This window comes from Perca fluviatilis, chromosome 22, assembly GCF_010015445.1.
Source record: "Perca fluviatilis chromosome 22, GENO_Pfluv_1.0, whole genome shotgun sequence".
Classification (NCBI taxonomy): Eukaryota; Metazoa; Chordata; class Actinopteri; order Perciformes; family Percidae; genus Perca; species Perca fluviatilis.
The window spans coordinates 8,599,410-8,617,954 of NC_053133.1; the positions used below are offsets into that span (position 1 = coordinate 8,599,410).

Genomic DNA, 18,545 nt, shown 5'->3' on the forward strand with positions numbered 1-18,545 from the left:
AACTAATAAGGAACTTTTTAGATATCTTCAATTAAAGAGCTGGATAACAGATAACTTTGACTTGAACTATAATAGGCCTACAGAACCCTAAGCTACTCAGAGGCTATCCCTAAACTCAGGAGAAAACAAGAAATGAATAGGGAAAGTGTACAAATACCTTATAGAAGCACAGGCAGATAATTATTCATTACAAAAAATATATGAGGGATGGAACAAAGATCTTAAAATAAATAACCTAGAAATAACCAACACCATTACCACCAATGAGAATCTGCATCTTATACAATACAAGCTCATGACAAGAATACTACACTAAATCAAAAATAAATAAATCTGATGCCTCTTTCTCTCCTGTTTGTCTGTCTGTAAAATGTGGCATACACAAGGAGACAATAATACACGCCTTCTTGGAATGTGAGAAGGTTTGTAAGGGTTGGTTAGACATCCAGAAATGGATGAACACTTGTAAAATCAAAATTGAATTCACAGTCTTGAGCAGTATCTTCCAAATACAGACAAGCTAAAATACCCCATTGGATGGATGGTCCTTTTCTCATATAAAAAATAATTTTAAACTATTGGAAGGATACAGAGCCCCCATTGCTACAGCAATGGAAGGGACTAATTAAATATTATTTAAGTATAGAAAAATCAATGTTTGAAGACCAGAACAAAAGGCAACAATTCAACAAGGTGTGGCAGGACATATATGAAGCCATGTAAACTTAATGACTAAGAAATAAGGACTAGGTAATGTATGGTGAGAGCTGGAAACCAAGTCTGTGTGTGTGTGTGTGTGTGTGTGTGTGTGTGTGTGTGTGTGTGTGTGTGTGTGTGTGTGTGTGTGTGTGTGTGTGTGTGTGTGTGTGTGTGTATGTGTGTGTGTGTGTGTGTGTGTGGTTGGGTTTGTGTGTCAAACTGTGTGGGGAGGTGTGTATGCAAAAGTATGAGTATAAGCATGCATGAGTGTGGTTTAAGATCATGTGGAGTAGAGGAATACTGTTACTAGTAGGAGTTGTACTCTGATTGGAGTATGAAATTACACAGTATGCTGGTACATGTATAACTTCTTGATGGAAATAATAAAAATAATTATAAAAAACAAAACAAAACAAAACTGGTTGAACCTTCAAATCTGGGGCTGTTACACTATTCAAGAATAAAGGTATAATAGTATTTTAAATAACATTTTTAAGGGGATTAAATGTACATGCATGTGTTTTGTCTGACCAGTTCAAATGTAACGGGAGGTATACGTCACATAAGAAACATTTTGCATGTAAAAATGTGGGGAATAATCCACACAAATTCATGCAGATAACCAGAGATATGCTGCATAATATAGCAATGGGAAATGTATGAAATAAATATAAAAGAGGTAGAGAAGGGATTTGTTGTTGTGAGTACACAAAGGGACCACATAATACTGTATATGTCAGGAACACAGTAAATGCATCCTACTCCAGCACACTAGGTGGTGCTAATGCATCGCTACGTTGTTGCCCTTAGCAACGTTACAAGTCAGAAAAGAAGAAAAATGTTAGGAGAGGCCGAAAGGCACTTCCTTTTATATATGTCAATGGGCACTTCCGGATAACTTCCTAGTTGTTGAAGTTTATTTAAAAAACGAATCGCTTATTAACAAAACATGACAATATTACCAGAAATCTGTTTACTTCTTGCTAACCTGGTTTCTCCTGTTGTATCGAAGACTGATCCCCGTCGATACATAATTCCCCCTGCCTAAACCTGAACCAAACCTGATCCCTAATCACGGAGGAGGCGCTCCTAGACTGACTGTCAGTATATATCTATTAGGGGCGCTACGCGTTGTTTCACAGGGCGTGTCAGGAGCATGGATGTATAAAGAAAAGAGAGGTGTCAGGAGTCAGCTTGAAACTAGAGCTCCAAACAGAAGTCTTCCTGTGAAAAAGAAATAGTCCTTATTACTCGAGGAGCACCAGAGAAGTCGGTAAGTAGAGGATGACTCTCATTCATTTTGTGACAGTGAGATTTGATCATTTAGATTGCATATTATGCATTATTATCCTCATTGTCTGATGTTATGAATAGTAATTGGTGTATGTAGGTACAGTATAATGTTATAGCTACTTAATGTAACATAAATGCTAGGGCTGCAATTTACGATTATTTTCATAGTCGATTATACGGTGATTATTTTCTCGATTAATCAATTAGTTGTTTGATCTATAAAATGTCAAAACATGGTGAAAAATGTGGATCAGTGTTTCCCAAAGCCCGAGATGACGCCCTCAAATGTCTTTTTCTCCACAACTCAAAGATATCCTGTTTACTGTCACAGAGGAGAGAAAAAACTAGAATTTAAGAAGCTGGCATCAGAGAAATCATATATATATATACATATATATATACATATATATATATATATATATATTTATCATTTATCAAAATAGTTGCCGATTAATAGTTGACAGCTAATCAATTAATCAATTCATCTTTGCACCTCTGACAAAATACTTTTATTTTTGCTATCCAAGAGCGATTATAACCATTTCACCTGTGTTTTCTACCATATCACATTAAAAAAAGACACTTTCACACGTGTGGCGTTTTGTAAATAAATATATATTACAATCTGCTGGTAAATAAACACCTCCTACGATGCAGCTAATTTCAACATGATGTTAAATTATTAACCACTACTTTACTTTTGTTGTTACTAATATATTTTGGTGGGTAAAAGTTTGGGTAGGTGTAGAGTTAAAACAATGCTGATCTTTGATGTCTATGTACTTTTATGTTTTAATGTATTCACAATATATGCTGCAGCAGGGTTAAGGCGGAAGGATTGTATCAATACTGTTAGACTTAATCAATATCTTTCTGTTTCATACTGATTCCTAAGTTTCTCAAGATAATTAAATCATGTCAGTCTTTGCTCCAAAAGGTTAAGGGCGCGGCCCTGCTTTTATCACACGGCAGGAAGAAACCTTTTGCCTATCCGTCTTGGAGCCAACCCCATCTGTCGTGCCGACTACATTAGACCGGGGATATTTGTTTCTGTAAACTTGAAAGGAATGGACATCCACTTACGTTAGAACCTTTCATCTTTCATCTATGTCTGAGAGTAACATCAAAACACGCATTATGTTAGAGGTATGCCCTCCTAATTTGGGCATCAAAAAAAACTAATGAGAAGCGCCCAACATGCCACCGTGCCATGGAAGGACCAATGGGAATGGTTTTAATTCATGTGGGGAAAAGGAACCGCCCACATGTCCAGGAGAATATATTTATAGTGAACAAGCGGAGGGTCGTTAAGGACTGAATAGATGTTGATCCGTTAGGAGAGACAGCTATTTCATTTTATTATTAAATCTGTTTGCTAAATCTTCATTGGACCAAGCCTCTCCTTTCTCAAAAAATCAAGAAAAACTTAACATAGGTGAACCAGTTGTTATAAAATGTATACTGAATTAACTCTGCTTGGTCTATGTAATATTTGCTAAACTAAAAACTGAGTCTTACCGGTTCAGAAATTGTCTCAGTAGATCAGATATTTACATTCAGAGACTTTCTATGTAATTGTAAATTAACAAATATTTCAGTTGAGTTTGGCCCAATGAGAGAGTGAGATACTAGTCAGATAAATAACATTATTTTACATTTGTAATAATTAATGCTCTGCACTCTTTCCTGTGTGTCAGACACAATGGCATCTCCAACCCCTCTGTCCAAGGCCAACACCACCTTCTCTCTGGCTTTGCTCAAAAAGTTTGGAGATGACGACAAGACGGCAAACATCTTCTACTCCCCTTTCAGCATCTCTTCAGCCCTGGCTATGGTGATGCTGGGGGCCAGAGGAAACACAGCCACACAGATGTCAGAGGTATAACACACACACACACACACACACACACACACACACACACACACACACACACACACACACACACACACACACACACACACACACACACATACACTAACTGTCATAAAAGTAACAGATTAACATTGTAGGCTGGTTCAGAGTGATTTTGTGAAGCGGCCCAAATTGCTAATAAAACACCACCACAAACTGTCTGCTAAAATGACCATAAAGTTAACCCAGCACCTGTCTTAGAAGACTTGTTAGTTGAGTATCTGAATGGATGCCAGCTGGAAGAATATGTGCAGTCCTCCATAATTAAACTAAATTGTTCCCAATTAGACAATAAATATCAATGACTATTATAATCATTACAATCACAGCCTTCACTCTTACTATGCTCCCGTGTACAATGTAGATAGTTGTAGAATTAATTTCTAAATTATTAGGAAGTATAGAGTTCCTTTGGGAAACACAATGTCAAGCTTAAGTTATGTCTATCTAATGATTTTCAGTAATATAATTGTAATAGAATAATAAGTGATTTACACTGTTACACCTTGAGGAGAATAAAACCTCTCACACAGTGGCAGTCTGTGCACCAGAAGAAACAACAGAAGGGCCTTGGCAATAACAAATCGACAATTTGTTTTTCTAAAGAATTGCTAAAGCAAAGCCACACCCAGATAACTGGACTGGTGGAAGTGTGAGAATGTGGGAGGGGCAGGACCTTACTCTAAATCCACCATGTTTCTAAGAGAACAACTCCAGTCATTTGAAATGATTATATTGTGAAAGATTACAATAGAAAAGTGAACCTACTGCGTACTCTAGTTACTCACCATCATTTAACATAATGTATGCAAATGCATAGCATGGAGCACCTAAAGTCAATAACTTAAAGGACCGGTCTAAGGCCCTGTCCACACGTACCAAAACGATCTTTTTTTTACCCGTCTTCCCTGGATTCGTTTCAAGAAAAGTTGCGTCCAAACGAATCCACTTGTAAATGACTCAACACGCTACTTCATATTCCAGGCCTATAGGCGGCGCTGTTTCTGCTACAGAAATTCACCAAAAACGGAGAAGAAGAGCATAGTCACTTCCACTTCCCATCATGACATGACTAGATTATAACGTTCTCTTAATACATCCGTGGACTATAATACCTTTCACCACCACTGCTCATTTTATAAAGGCTGCCGCAAGAAAACGTGTCTTTGTTTACATTGTGTAATGTGCTGTTGGATTGCTTTTTATTTTGCATGATTGCAGCGCGCTAGTAGCGAGCTAACGGTAGCGCACTAACGTTAGCTCGCTAACATCGGCAGTCAAACAAACATCAATGATCCATGAATGATGTCTTTTTAATAATCTATACGTTTTTCTTGCAGTAGCCTTTCTACGATAAGCCGTGGTAAAAGTTACTATAATTATATTAATAATTAATACTATAATTCGTTCAAGGAGTTTATAAGCAGACAGATTAGCTAGCTAGTTGATAAATTGTCTACTTCCACTTTATAAACAGATAGCCATAGCAGCTAACGTTAACGTTACTTCGCTGCTGGAGCGGTCAGCTACTTTAGCGATGTTTAACGTTAGCTACATAACGTTAGCAATATATCTTGTTTAGAATCCAGAGGGAAGGGTCAGGGAGCAGAGACACAGTATTTAGATGAAGTGAGCTGGTTTGACCATGGAGATGGGACATGCTCGCTTAGCTTCAACGCAGTTGTGTGCGTCAGCGGCCGTGGGAGAGGGTGTAAAAGAGGGGTGTGGCGATGACATCATCGATACGGATCCGTATTCACCATCCATACGGAAAACGAGAGCCGTTTTCGGATTTTTTCACCCTGAGACCAGGTTTCAAAAAAGTGCGTTTTCAGGCAGTGCGTTTGCAGGATTCGTCTGGACGGTCGGCCCAAACGATGCAAAACATGTGCGTTTGCACAAAAAAACATTTCCGTGTGGATGGCCCCTAATATACTGTTTATATTAGACTGGTCTGTCAATGCTTAGTGCATCTCTGTAACAGTTGTCTCCTTTGTCCACAGTGCCTGAAAACCAAGGATTATCAGGATGATGTCCATGTTAGCTTTGCCCAACTGCTGAGTGAGCTCAACAAGGCTGATGCTCCGTATGCCCTCAGTGTTGCCAACAGGCTGTATGGGGAGCAGTCCTACCAGTTTGATGAGGTGTGTGTGTGTTTCAGTATGTGTGTATGCATCTTCATGAGTATGTGTGGTGTGAGAGTCACTCATGGGAATATTTAAGCTCTGTAAGAAGGAATGATGAATGAGGGAGTGGACAGCATTAGCGTGATTGTGAAAATGCTCTTCTTGCTGTAGTGACTTTTAGTTCCACTAACTAAAGTTAAGCAAAGTGTTTAATATGTTTGGGTGATCAGAATCAGTAAATGTGTTGTTGATGGTTCCAGGATTTCTTAGGAAAAACTAAGAAGTACTACAACGCAGAGCTGGAGACTGTTGACTTCTTAGCCGGCTCAGAGGCCGCCAGGCTCGACATCAACAGCTGGGTGCAGAAGCAGACTCAAGGTGGATCATACACACTAAGATTAGGGGTGTAACCATACATCGATCTGGATCGATATATTGATTCAATCATCAACGATCCAATATTACCAATACAAAGTGAAAATATTGATACATATCTCATCTTTAAAGTGATGGTTCGGAGTAATTTCACCCTAGGGTCCTTTGCACCATGACCTCAAGCCAAACAACCCCCAGAAGCTTTTTCAGCTGGGTCTAACATTGAACGAGTTAGTGTTATCAGCTGAATAGCTTAGTTCAGGCGCTAATGGATCCACGTTTGTATCACGTAAATGACCCCACTAATAATGCCCGAAATGATACCAAACTTCTACAGTAGTACAAATAGGTTATGCTCTCATAAAACGATGGATTGGAAAGTTTGTAAGTACACCAGAAGTTTATGTAAATAACACTTGCCTGTTCTGCTTTGCTGCTGCTGCTACCGGCAGTAAAAGAGCGTGCTTAGGGCCGTTTACAACACTGAAAACCGTGCAATGGACCCTAGGGTGAAATTACTCTGACCCATCACTTTAAGTGATAAAATGTGTGATTTACACCACTAACTAATATACACACTACACACATGGAAACATAGCAGCCACCATTTTTCAACACTTCAGATTTGCTTTCAGTTGTGTGCCATTGCTGCACATATGTGTCAATTTTGTTTACCAGATAAAATTAAGGATCTGTTGGCCAAGGGTGATGTGGACAGCCTGAGCAGGCTGGTGCTGGTTAATGCCATGTACTTCAAAAGCGACTGGAGCGAGCAGTTTCAGCAGTATGCCACACGGGATGCTCAGTTTAGACTCAACAAGGTAACACTGCTCAAAGAAAGCATGTAATTGACCAACACTGATTGACAAAAATCAGTTAAAGCCAGTAAATATGTTTTTCGAAATCTGTATTATGGTAACATAAACCATTTACGCCATTGACGCTAATCCTGACTTCTTCATTGAAAGTAGTGAAAAGTGTGAATGAAAAGATCATCAGGGCCATGGCAGGAAACCTGACCACATATAATTGTGCAAACCAGGGACAAAGAGGATGACATTTGATTACAGTACTTATTAAAAGATAATTTGTCAGAAATTGGATGTGATACTTATCCATAGTCAGTGTAGATGGTGGTCGGCCCGTCGCCATTTTGGAGGAGCAATTCGCATTTTAGCCACATAGAAAAATGACCACTTCAAAAAATCTATCTTAGTTTAAGTGTAACAAATTAACTGATCAAGGCAGCCGTAGACCAGCAACTCCCATGTTGTGCGAGGTTAAATTATTAGAACTGCTTGCCACTTCCATTTGTTCTGCAGCACCTTTAAGCTACTACACATTCCTCTGGCTGCTGTTTTCAGAATGACACTAAGCCAGTGAAGATGATGAACCAGATGACATGGCTCCCTTTTTCCGACAACCCTAAAGTCAACTGCAAGGTAATAATTCAATTTATTTATTTATAGTATCAAATCATAACATAAGTTATCTCGAGACACTTTACAGATAGAGTAGGTCTAGACCACACTCTATAATTTACAAAGCCCCAACAATTCCAACAATTCCAGTAATTCCCTCAAGAGCAAGCAGTGCGACAGTGGCGAGGAAAAATTCCCTCTTGGGAAGAAACCTCGGACAGACCCAGGCTCTTGGTAAGCGGTGTCTGAGCGGTGGTGGGGTGTGTGATGAACAGTGGCGATAGTAGTCACATTAATAATGGAACAGTGACTGGATGTAGCGGGAAGCTGCAGGGTTCAGCAGGACGCAGCATGACATTGCAGGGCATCGCTGAGCTCAGCAGGGAGTGCAGCAGGACCACGGCGACAGCTGCAAACAAGGTCTTGGTGCCAACGTTCTCCAAGGAAATACGCTTGGGGAAAGAACATAAGGACTCCGGGAGTAAACTCCCCAGAAGCTAGGATTAGTAACAAGCATTTCTGGGACGGGCTGCACACAAATAGTAATAGTAATAGTAACAGTAATAGAAACAGTAATAGAAAGGGAGAGGAGAGAGCAGCTCAGTGTGTCAAAGGAAGGAAGTCCCCGGCAGTCTAGGACTATAACAGCGAACTATAACAGGTAACTAAGAGAGACAGGTCATAAGGAGAGGTAGCTTTTTCGGGCTTAGAACTCTCCCCCGCCGGATCTGGCTTGGCTGGCCTGCCTCCCTCTACTTTGTTATGTATTATTAATCTAACAATTATGAAGAGAAGCAGTTGGGCCAGTTAGGTGAACACTGCAACTCCTCACTCCCTAACTATAAGCTTTATCAAATAGGAGGTTTTAAGTTCATTCTTGAATGAGGTGACAGTTTCTGCCCCCGAACCCAGATCGGGAGCTGGTTCCATAGGAGAGGAGCCTGATAACTGAAGGCTCTAGCTCCCATTCTACTTTTAGAGACTCTAGGTACCACCAGTAACTCTGCATTCTGGGAGCGCAGTGCTCTAGTAGGACAATAGGGTATTAGGAGCTCTTCTAGATATGATGGTGCAAGACCATTTAGAGCTTTGTAGGTCAAGAGAAGGACTTTAAACTCAATCCTGGATTCAACAGGAAGCCAATGCAGAGAAGCTAATACAGGAGAAATATGATCTCTTTTCTTAGTTCTTGTGAGAACACGCTGCAGCATTCTGGATCAGCTGGAGAGTCTTAAGAGACTTATTTGAGCAACCTGACAGTAGGGAATTACAATAGTCCAGCCTGGAAGTAACAAATGCATGGACTAGTTTTTCAGCGTCGCTTTTGAGACAGGATATTCCTAATTTTGGCAATGTTACGCAAAGATGAAAAAAGGCTGTTCTTGAGGTTTGTTTTAGATTGGCATTAAAGGATATATCCTGATCAAAGATAACTCCTAAATTTCTAACAGTGGTGCTGGAGGCCAGGGCAACACCATCCAGAGTAGCTATATCTCTAGATAATGAAGTTTGGAGGTGTTTAGGGCCCAGCACAATAATAATAATAATAATGCAATTTAATTAAATAATTTAATTAAATAATCAATTAAATACAGTGTGTAACTGACTAGGCAACAATTAAATCAATCATTTCATAACCTTTGTTAAAAATAATTTATTGAAATGTCCATGGAATGTGAATGATTCGAAGGAGAAAGGATTAGATTTTGGTTATGATCCATTTTACCATGCAGTAACTCTGAAACTAATTACCCAACAAATGTTTTATATGTTGCATGTCATCTCACAAACTATTTTGTTAATACACAAAATTAACCAAACAGTTGTCGGACCAGTGTGTATATATATATATATATATATATATATATATATATATATATATATATATATATATATATATATATATATATATTGCTGTAATGTTTGAAACCCTCTGTTGAACAGATCCTAGAGATGCCTTACAAAGGGAAGGAGCTCAGCATGTTCATCTTTTTACCCAATGAGATGGAGGACAGTTCAACAGGTCTGGAGAAGGTAAGACACACACACACACATAAAAAACAGAGACAGACAAACTAATACTTGATTCTGTGTCCACCCCCAGCTGGAGAAGCAGCTGACCTATGAGAACTTTATGGAGTGGACTCGTCCAGACTTGATGGCTAATTTGTTCGGTCCAGGTGGGGCTGCCTCGGTTCAAGATGGAGGAGACTTATGACATGGAGGAAGTCCTGGTCAGCATGGGCATGGTGGATGCCCTTTGACGAGCAAAGAGTGACTTCTCTGGTAGGACATGTGCCTGGATCATATCAGATATATTCATAATAATTTAAAGAATAGGCAGCTGAAACCTGAACTGTCTCCTGTCAGTTTAAAGGAGCAACAAGTTAATACAGAGGTTCTCCCAAATCAATAATAATAATAATAATAATAATAATAATAATAATAGTAATTAAAGCTGCAAGCAGCATTGGCCGGGCCTCGTGCCTCTGTGCGTGTCAGGGTTACTGACAGACTGTGCATTTGCGCGGCTCTCAGAACGCCGCAAATTGTCACCAATGAAAAGGGAACTCCCTGCTGAGTTCAATGATACCTGACACAAGACTCTACCTTAAATGGGTCACCAGTTATGAAAGGAGGCGTGGCTTCAGCATAGAGGCCTGGCTAAACCATTACCAATGAATAAGGAAGTCTCTCGGAGTTCATTGATATCTCACATAAGATTCTACCTTTAAACGGGTCACCAGTTATGAAAGGCGTGGGCGCAAATGCATAGGGGCAAACCAAAATCATACAATGAAGAAGGAACTCTCTGCGAGTTCAATGACACCTCACACAAGACTCTACATTAAACAGTTCAGATGTTATGAAAGGTGGCCTTAGTAAGGGGCGTGGTTAATGTGTAAGGCTGATTTCCTGTTTCCAGCGGGGGCGCTGTCCAAAAGTAAATTTTGGCCTGTATATGTCCTCAGGCCTGGACTCTTGCTGATGGTGGGAAATTTCAAGCCGATATGAAAACGTACACTGTAGTTACAGCCACTTTGTGGTTCATCGTAACACTCAAAATGCCCACACCGTTTGATGAAAAGTTTAGCGTTGGACAGGCCTTCGCACCTCCTTTCTGGTCGGGGTTACAGGTAGACGTGCTCCATGCGCCTGTGTATTTACGCAACCATCGGACATCGCAAACCGTCACCAATGAAAAAGGAACTCTCTGCTGAGTTCAATGATACCTCACACAATAGTCTACGTCAAAAGGCATAAAAGGGGCGTGTCCTGAGTACATGGGCGTGGTTAAAGTATAGGGGCGGCTCAGTATCACATGTAGGCCACACATTATAAGGTTCATGTAAATCGGATGATGTCATATAAGGCGCATTTCCTGTTGCCAGGGGCGGCGCTATGACCTAAAGTCAATATTGGCCAATAGTTGTCCTCAGCCCTGGATCCTTGTCAAATGTTAGAAATTTCGGGCAGATATGACAATGTATACTCAATGCCCCAAATGGCCACGCGCCACACCGTTCGACAAAAAGTCTTGATTTTAATAACTTCTCACCTTTAGGTCTACTTCCTGTTGCCACTAGGGGGCGCTATGACTTTGAGTAAATATCTGTCTCCTAGATGTTCTCAGAGTTGGACTCTTATTAATCAAGTTACACCCACTTCCTGTTTCGATGGGCGATCGCACAAAATCGCCACCCGCGCCATGGCAATGCCCTATCACGAAAAGTTTTTCTTTTAATAACTTTTCATCTTTCCACGTTGCGTGGGTCTACGCTTAACGCATTACAGGGGCTCAATTTTGTTAATTTTGTAGGGGGCTAGCGAGCCATTTTTGTGCTCCTATTCCTGAAACCCTTAAAAGACGCTACATTTTACATAGGCCTGATGTGACCAGCAATTTTGGTGAGTTTTTGAGTAGGTTAAGCCTCTCAAAAGGCAATTAATTTACAGGGAAAGAAGAAAGAGTTTCAATAGGGCCTTCGGCTTCTGGCCCTAATAATAATTTATACTTTATTAATCACGCAAGGGAAATTACAATATTTTCACTCTGTTGTTGTTGTTATTATTATTATTATTATTATTATATACATACACACATGCTCAGTACCTATACATGTGCTCAGTGTTGTGCCTGAACGCGTGCATTGAATGATAATTCATGAACTCATTCATATTTTGGGGCGAACATGAACTGAACATACCATATTACTGCCTAATGAACGTTACTGTGAACCCGTTCATTCTGGTGTCTGTGAACGGCACGCTCTCTCTCTCTTTAACTTCGTTCAATAGGGTGCCAGATTTCTATAGAGCCTTCCAGGCGAAAACACACCGTAAACAGGCCTTAATATGTTGCGGAAAATAACCCCAATCTGGCAACACCAGCCACCAGTGTCAAACACGCCGCGCCGTCATCAAAACAAAAGCAGCATGGAGGCGAAGGGACAGCAAGGAGGCTTCGTATGATCATTTAAACGAGTTTTATGACAAGGTCGGTGAGGATGGGAAAAATCTTACATTTTTGTGCAGACTTTGCGCCGCCGGCTTTCAAAAATCTGCATTTCAGTCACATCCACAGCAAACCTGAAACGGCACATTGAACTGATTGGATATGAAGATGAAATCTGACGCATAGTTTCAGTGTTAAAACTGATAAAATAATTGCTGTCTGTGGTTCTATATGGGCTGTGGCAATAATTTTGAAAAATAATAGCTTGAGCAACATATGGAAAAAAGAACTATGAAGTAGTTCATTTTTGGAAGTGTGAACTTGGTTCAAAATTTTGAAGTATGAACTATGAACTGAACTAGTTCATTTTAAAATTTGTGAACTGAAATTTGAACTAGTTCATGTAGAAAGTGAATTTTCCCAACACTGCAACCACTAATGGAGAGATGTCAGAGTGAGGGGGCTGCACATGGAAAGGCTCCAGAGCAGTTAGGGGTTTGCTCAAGAGCACCTTGGCACCTCTCCAACTACCAGTCTACTACCATACTTTGGTCCGTATGGGGACTTGAACCACTGCAACCCTACTCTATTCATGTCGAGGGGTGACCATTCGGTATTTATGGAATGGACCACTGGAGGAAAATAGGGAGGGTCATGTCTTTTTAGGCGGTCACCCAACTTTTGTATTCATAGAAACTTCAAAATTTCAAAGTGGCTTGTTTGGTGCATATTTTTCCATGTAGCTCTCAGTCTCGGCCCTCTTTCGCTACCAGATGGGTCTGACCCATGAGTTTGCTGTGGGGGGCAGGGGGAGCACTGCTCCCCTAGTGGCTGAAACGGACAATTGCATTGTTTAAAAAATGAGTGGAATAATAAGTCTGGCATGACCAGATATTTTATAAATATCTTAAATAGCACAAAACAACTAAATGGTGGTAGGTAATACATTTGATTTCATATACTGCTTTAGTAAAAACACATTTCCTGGCTGACGATGGGAGCAGCAGGACATAAAAAACAAAAATGACTGTTGCTAGTCTGGACATCTTACCGTGCCAAGGTTGCAATAAAGGTTTCCTAAATGCCACATTTGATGTCAGCTTACTAATTGATTGCGGGTTTTGTGTAAATTTGGACTTACTTTCCACTTTGTTTAAACGGCGTAGTGGAGGAAGCCTAGTGACAAGTCCATAGCAACCAGTTTGTGTGTTGAATGTTACTCAGAGTGCCTTGCTGAATGGTCTCAATGTTTTATTGTTTTATTTCATGTGAATACTAGTTTACTAGAGGAGTAACTTAGTATTTGAAGTAATGCAGTAATGCAGGAAGTGTGCATTTAGTTTCCATGCTTATTGTGTTTCCACAACAACGTTAGTGAGTAAATCTACTGAAATGGCCACCACACCATAACAGAGGAGTATGTCATGGCTGTAAAATATCATGGGATTCTGTACTGTGTGTCTGCCAACGCGCAAACCAGTACAGAAGGTATCAGTAAATTGTTGGGGGAGGGTCACGCCTTTTTTCCAAATCGTTTTGTAGGGTTATAGACAAATTATTACTGGCGAGGGAGGGTCATGTCTATTTTGACTAAAGGTCCCAAAACTCCTCCGGTGGCCCCTGAAATAAATAACGAACAGTCCCTTATAGTTAGTAAACATTTTTATTCTCTTGTGTGACAGGCATGTCTCCTGCCAACGACCTGGTACTGTCAAAAGTCGTCCACAAGGCTTTTGTGGAGGTCAACGAGGAGGGAACTGAGGCTGCTGCTGCCACTGCTATTATCATGCGGGCGGGCTGTTGCATGCACATGAATCCACCCCCATGTTCATCGCAGACCATCCCTTCCTCTTCTTCATCCGACATAACTCCTCCATGAGCATTCTCTTTGCTGGCCGATACTGCTCCCCTGAGTGAGCAATACATCGTTTAGAGTAGTGTTACTCAACTGAGGGGGCGTTAGAATACATCTAGTATTGGAACAGTGTACCATTTTATTTGGTATAACTTGAAAAAATTTTAAGAATTACCACTCTAGAGTTTCCTAAAGCTAATCACAGCCTGAGTTCCCATCACCAGAATGATGAGTAAAAACTGCGGTGTTGAATGTCCTTAACTGTGACTACTTGTTTGCATCATTTCTTATATGAAGGAGGGAATGATTCTGTGTTCATCCTTAACATTATGTTCTTGCACTGTTCTTTGTATCTTTTGCCCTTAATCTCAATCTCATCCTTAGGATCTTGTTTACTTTATGTCCTTGGTAATTATTATTGGAATTGTAATCAACATAGTGCAGTTATTTGTTATTGTACCACTATGCATGTCATGAATATAGACTATAAAGATAAAGAGTTTATATGAATGAACTGGTATTGATTCTTCCAGGTCATTTTCATGTATGCTTAATGCATATGAAATAAAAGTGGGTGCTTCACAAATATTGTCACATTTGATTTTTTTTAAAACACATTTGTATTGACAATTTTGTGTGACAAGATGTGTGTGTATATGTGTGTGTGTATATATATATATATATATATATCCTATTTCTACAGGCTTGTCTTCATTGAGAGCAAGAGAGAAGTTAAAATAAATAAATTTCTTTAAAAAAACACTTTAAACCCCCAAGTCTAGGGTTTAGCATGAATTATTCAAGTAAAATGAAGATCTTCTTTTTGGCATGCATGATTTTATTCCCCTGACCTATATGATGAGATGGATAACCTGCAGTTCCATCTGCTACATAGGTCGGTGTCTGGCCCAGTAAAGTAGTGGGATTCATAATACCACAACATTGTGGAACTGTTAATACTATACTGGTTTTCAATAAGAAGTCTTTATCATATTACTTACTGTTTAACCTGGATAAACAGTAGTATAATTATTTGATCAATTCTATGTGAGAAAGAATAAGTATATTACAGGAACTATTTTTAATGCCCTATTTCTGCAGGTGTTTCTTCCCGAGAAGAAAAAGAATATTTCATGTTCTTAAAAGAAAACAAAACTGGTTGAACCTTCAAATCTGGGGCTGTTACACTATTCAAGAATGAAGGTCTAATATTATTTTAAATAACATTTTTAAGGGGATTAAATGTACATGCAAGTGTCTTGTCTGACCAGTTAAAATGTAACGGGAGTTATATATCCCATAAACATTTTGAATGTAAAAATGCGGGGAATAATCCACACTGTTGTTGCTCTTGTTTTGGACACACAGGTTTAAATTCATGCAGATAACCAGAGATTTGCTGCATAATATAGCAAAGGGAAATGTAATAAATAAATATAAAATAGGTAGAGAAGGGATTTGTTGCTGTGAGTACACAAAGGGACCACATAATACTGTATACATTATGTCAGGAACACAGTAAATGCATCCTACTCCAGCACACTAGGTGGTGCTAATGCATCGCTATGTTGGTGCCCTGAGTAACGTTACAAGTCAGAAAAGAAGAAAAATGTTAGGAAAGGCACTTCCGGATAATTTCTTTATTTTATTGGTTTATTTGATAGGGACCATGCATATTTATGCACATTGATTTATACAAAACACATACGTAAATATGCCAGAATTAGTAAAAATAACAAAATAATAATAAAAATGTCATCTGCAGTCCCTAGGCAGGTGGCACAGGACTAACAGAGACAGCCAGCAGTCATACAGCACTCATTCAATATAAATTAAAAAGGTACACATAATGGTGACATATACATTGACAAAACAAACAAACAAAACAAAAGACAAGATTATGTAACACTTTATATACCAAACAAGCATACTTTAAATGTTTGAAATTGTCAAAACTTAAAACTGTGTGTCTCTAAGGTATCGTAATGGTGAAATGACAGTGCCTTTTTATCAAAAGTTTTTGTCACGATCCTCAGGTGGATAAAGAGGTGAGGCTTGGACCCAAATGCAGCTCAAAACAGAACAGAGAGTGTCCAGGCAACTGGCAGAGCAAAAAAATCGTCCAAGAAATAGTTCCAGACAAAACCAGTAAGCAGCAACACCTGCGCCACACAGACCGACGAAACAGAGGTAATGCTCCGACAAGACACAAAGGAAAAAAAAAAAAACACAGAGACTAAATACACAGGATAACGAGGCCAAACAAGGGACAGGTGAAACAACGCTGGGAAACAGGTGAAACACATTAGGACAATCACAAGGGAGGGAAAACACAGGAAGTAAAATAGACAAGACAAGACAGAAAACCAGAGACTTCAAAATAAAACAGGAAACAGATCATCCAGAAACATACAACCATGACATTTTTTTTTTTTTTTCTTAAATAGAGATTCAATGCTTTTAATAGTAGTTATGCTAGTTACAGTAATGACCAGTTTGTAAAAAATACTCAATATGTGAAAAGATCATAGTATATAAGAACAACTTGGCAGCTTTGGTGTCAAGAAATGGCCTAACTTGTTTAAAATTCTGTAAAATTGAATTTAACTTTATTTGCCACCTTTTTACATGACTTTTGAATGTTAGGGTAGAGTCATATATGACTCCTAGATATATAAATGAATTAACAATATCAAGCTCCTGTCCTCTAAGGAACACTTAGAACATTAGAATGTGACACCTTCATGTTTTGTTTGGTAAATGCCATACAGACTAGGTAGAGACATGACTTAGTGAGCCAGTCATCAATTTGAGCCATTGCAGATGTAAGTGTGGATGTTATCTATTGGTAGTTCTTAGCATGTGTAAAGATTACAGCATCATCTGCATACATCTGAACATCAACATTTTTACATGCCTCTGGCAGATTCATTTATATATCAAAAGCTTGCTTTAGGTCTAGGAAGACAGCACCAACATAAGAATTCTTATCTAGGTAGTTAGTTACTTTAGTCCTCAGTGCTGCTTGCTAATCTGGTTTCTCCTGTTGTATCGAAGACTGATCCCCCCGTCGATGCATAATTCCCCCTGCCTAAACCTGAACCAAACCTGATCCATAATCACGGAGGGGGGGCTATGCATTTTTAACAGGATGGGGTTTGACTGGTTTTCAGGGTGTGTCAGGAGTCAGCTTGAAACTAAAGCTTCAGACAGAAGTCTTTTTTTTATTACTTTATTGTAGTTCTTTTGTTAATGTCACGTGCAAAAGCATTACTTTACATCATTTACCGTACTACATTTCCCCCATATTAACATTCAATAGAAACACAAAGGAGGAACACATCACACAACAGGGAAGAGAAAAAAATTAAAAAATAAAAATAATAAAAAACACAGAAAGACAGAAAATAAGACAGCAACAAAATGCAGGCGTACGCCTATAAGCGCGTGCATGTGTATGCAAGTATTTAAAAAACTGTTTTTGTTCTAAACCATATCTAGTCACCAGTGTTTCATATGATTCTATGGAGTTAGTATTGAATAGTGTGAGTATAATATTATCCCCTTAATTGTCCAGCATTCTAAACTCTGTTCTATGTGGTTGGAAGTCTGAGTCATGTACCATTTCTCTAAGGAGGATACTCTCCCTCTGCACTTTCAATCTTTTACACATTTGCTTCCAATTCTTAATTGTATTTCCAATGCAAAAAGTCTGAAGATATTGTTTTTGTGTTTCTGTCCTCAAGTATGGTAACATGACGACAATATTACCAGAAATCTGTTTACGTTATCAGAAGCAATACAAGCTTGAGATAAAAGAAACTGACACTTTAGCTAACGTATTCAAGCTCAAAGACAAGAGAACTAGCTAATTTAGTCCTCAGTGCTTTTTTACTTTTTAAATTGTTATTATACAATAGTGATACAAACAATTAAGGCGCAATGTGTGTTTGTACATTTGTCAAAATGTGTTTGCAGCTTAGAGGTAGAGACAATATATACAACAAAGCATAACAAATAAAGAAAATAAGATGCTAGGGGTCTTTTTAGTCCAGTAGGTCCAACAAATACAAGAGTCTTTTGGCGTTTTCCTTTGTCATGTATTGTAGAGATGTAGCAAAAGCTTAAGCTCATTTTTCCAACCGTTGATGTGGGGCTTGACTTTTAAATACTTGCACATATGAATAAAATACATACAACGCTCAATCAAGTTATTTATCAAAAATTCTAGCTTCTTATCCTTTAGATACATTCCAGCTTTAATTGACATTTCGTTTAATGGGTGTAGCAGAATACCTTTAGATTGAAGCCAGCATTGAAAAGACAGCCACAAGTCATTGGTTGGTTCACACTGAAAGAAAATATGTTCAACCGTCTCAATATCGCTCTCACAGAAAACACAGGAGTT

General features: G+C 39.0%; 1 pseudogene; it reads left to right on the forward strand.

Annotated features, from left to right (window-relative positions):
* Positions 1 to 1,531: 1,531 nt before the first annotated feature.
* LOC120552266 lies at positions 1,532 to 14,228 on the forward strand (annotated as a pseudogene).
* Positions 14,229 to 18,545: the final 4,317 nt, after the last annotated feature.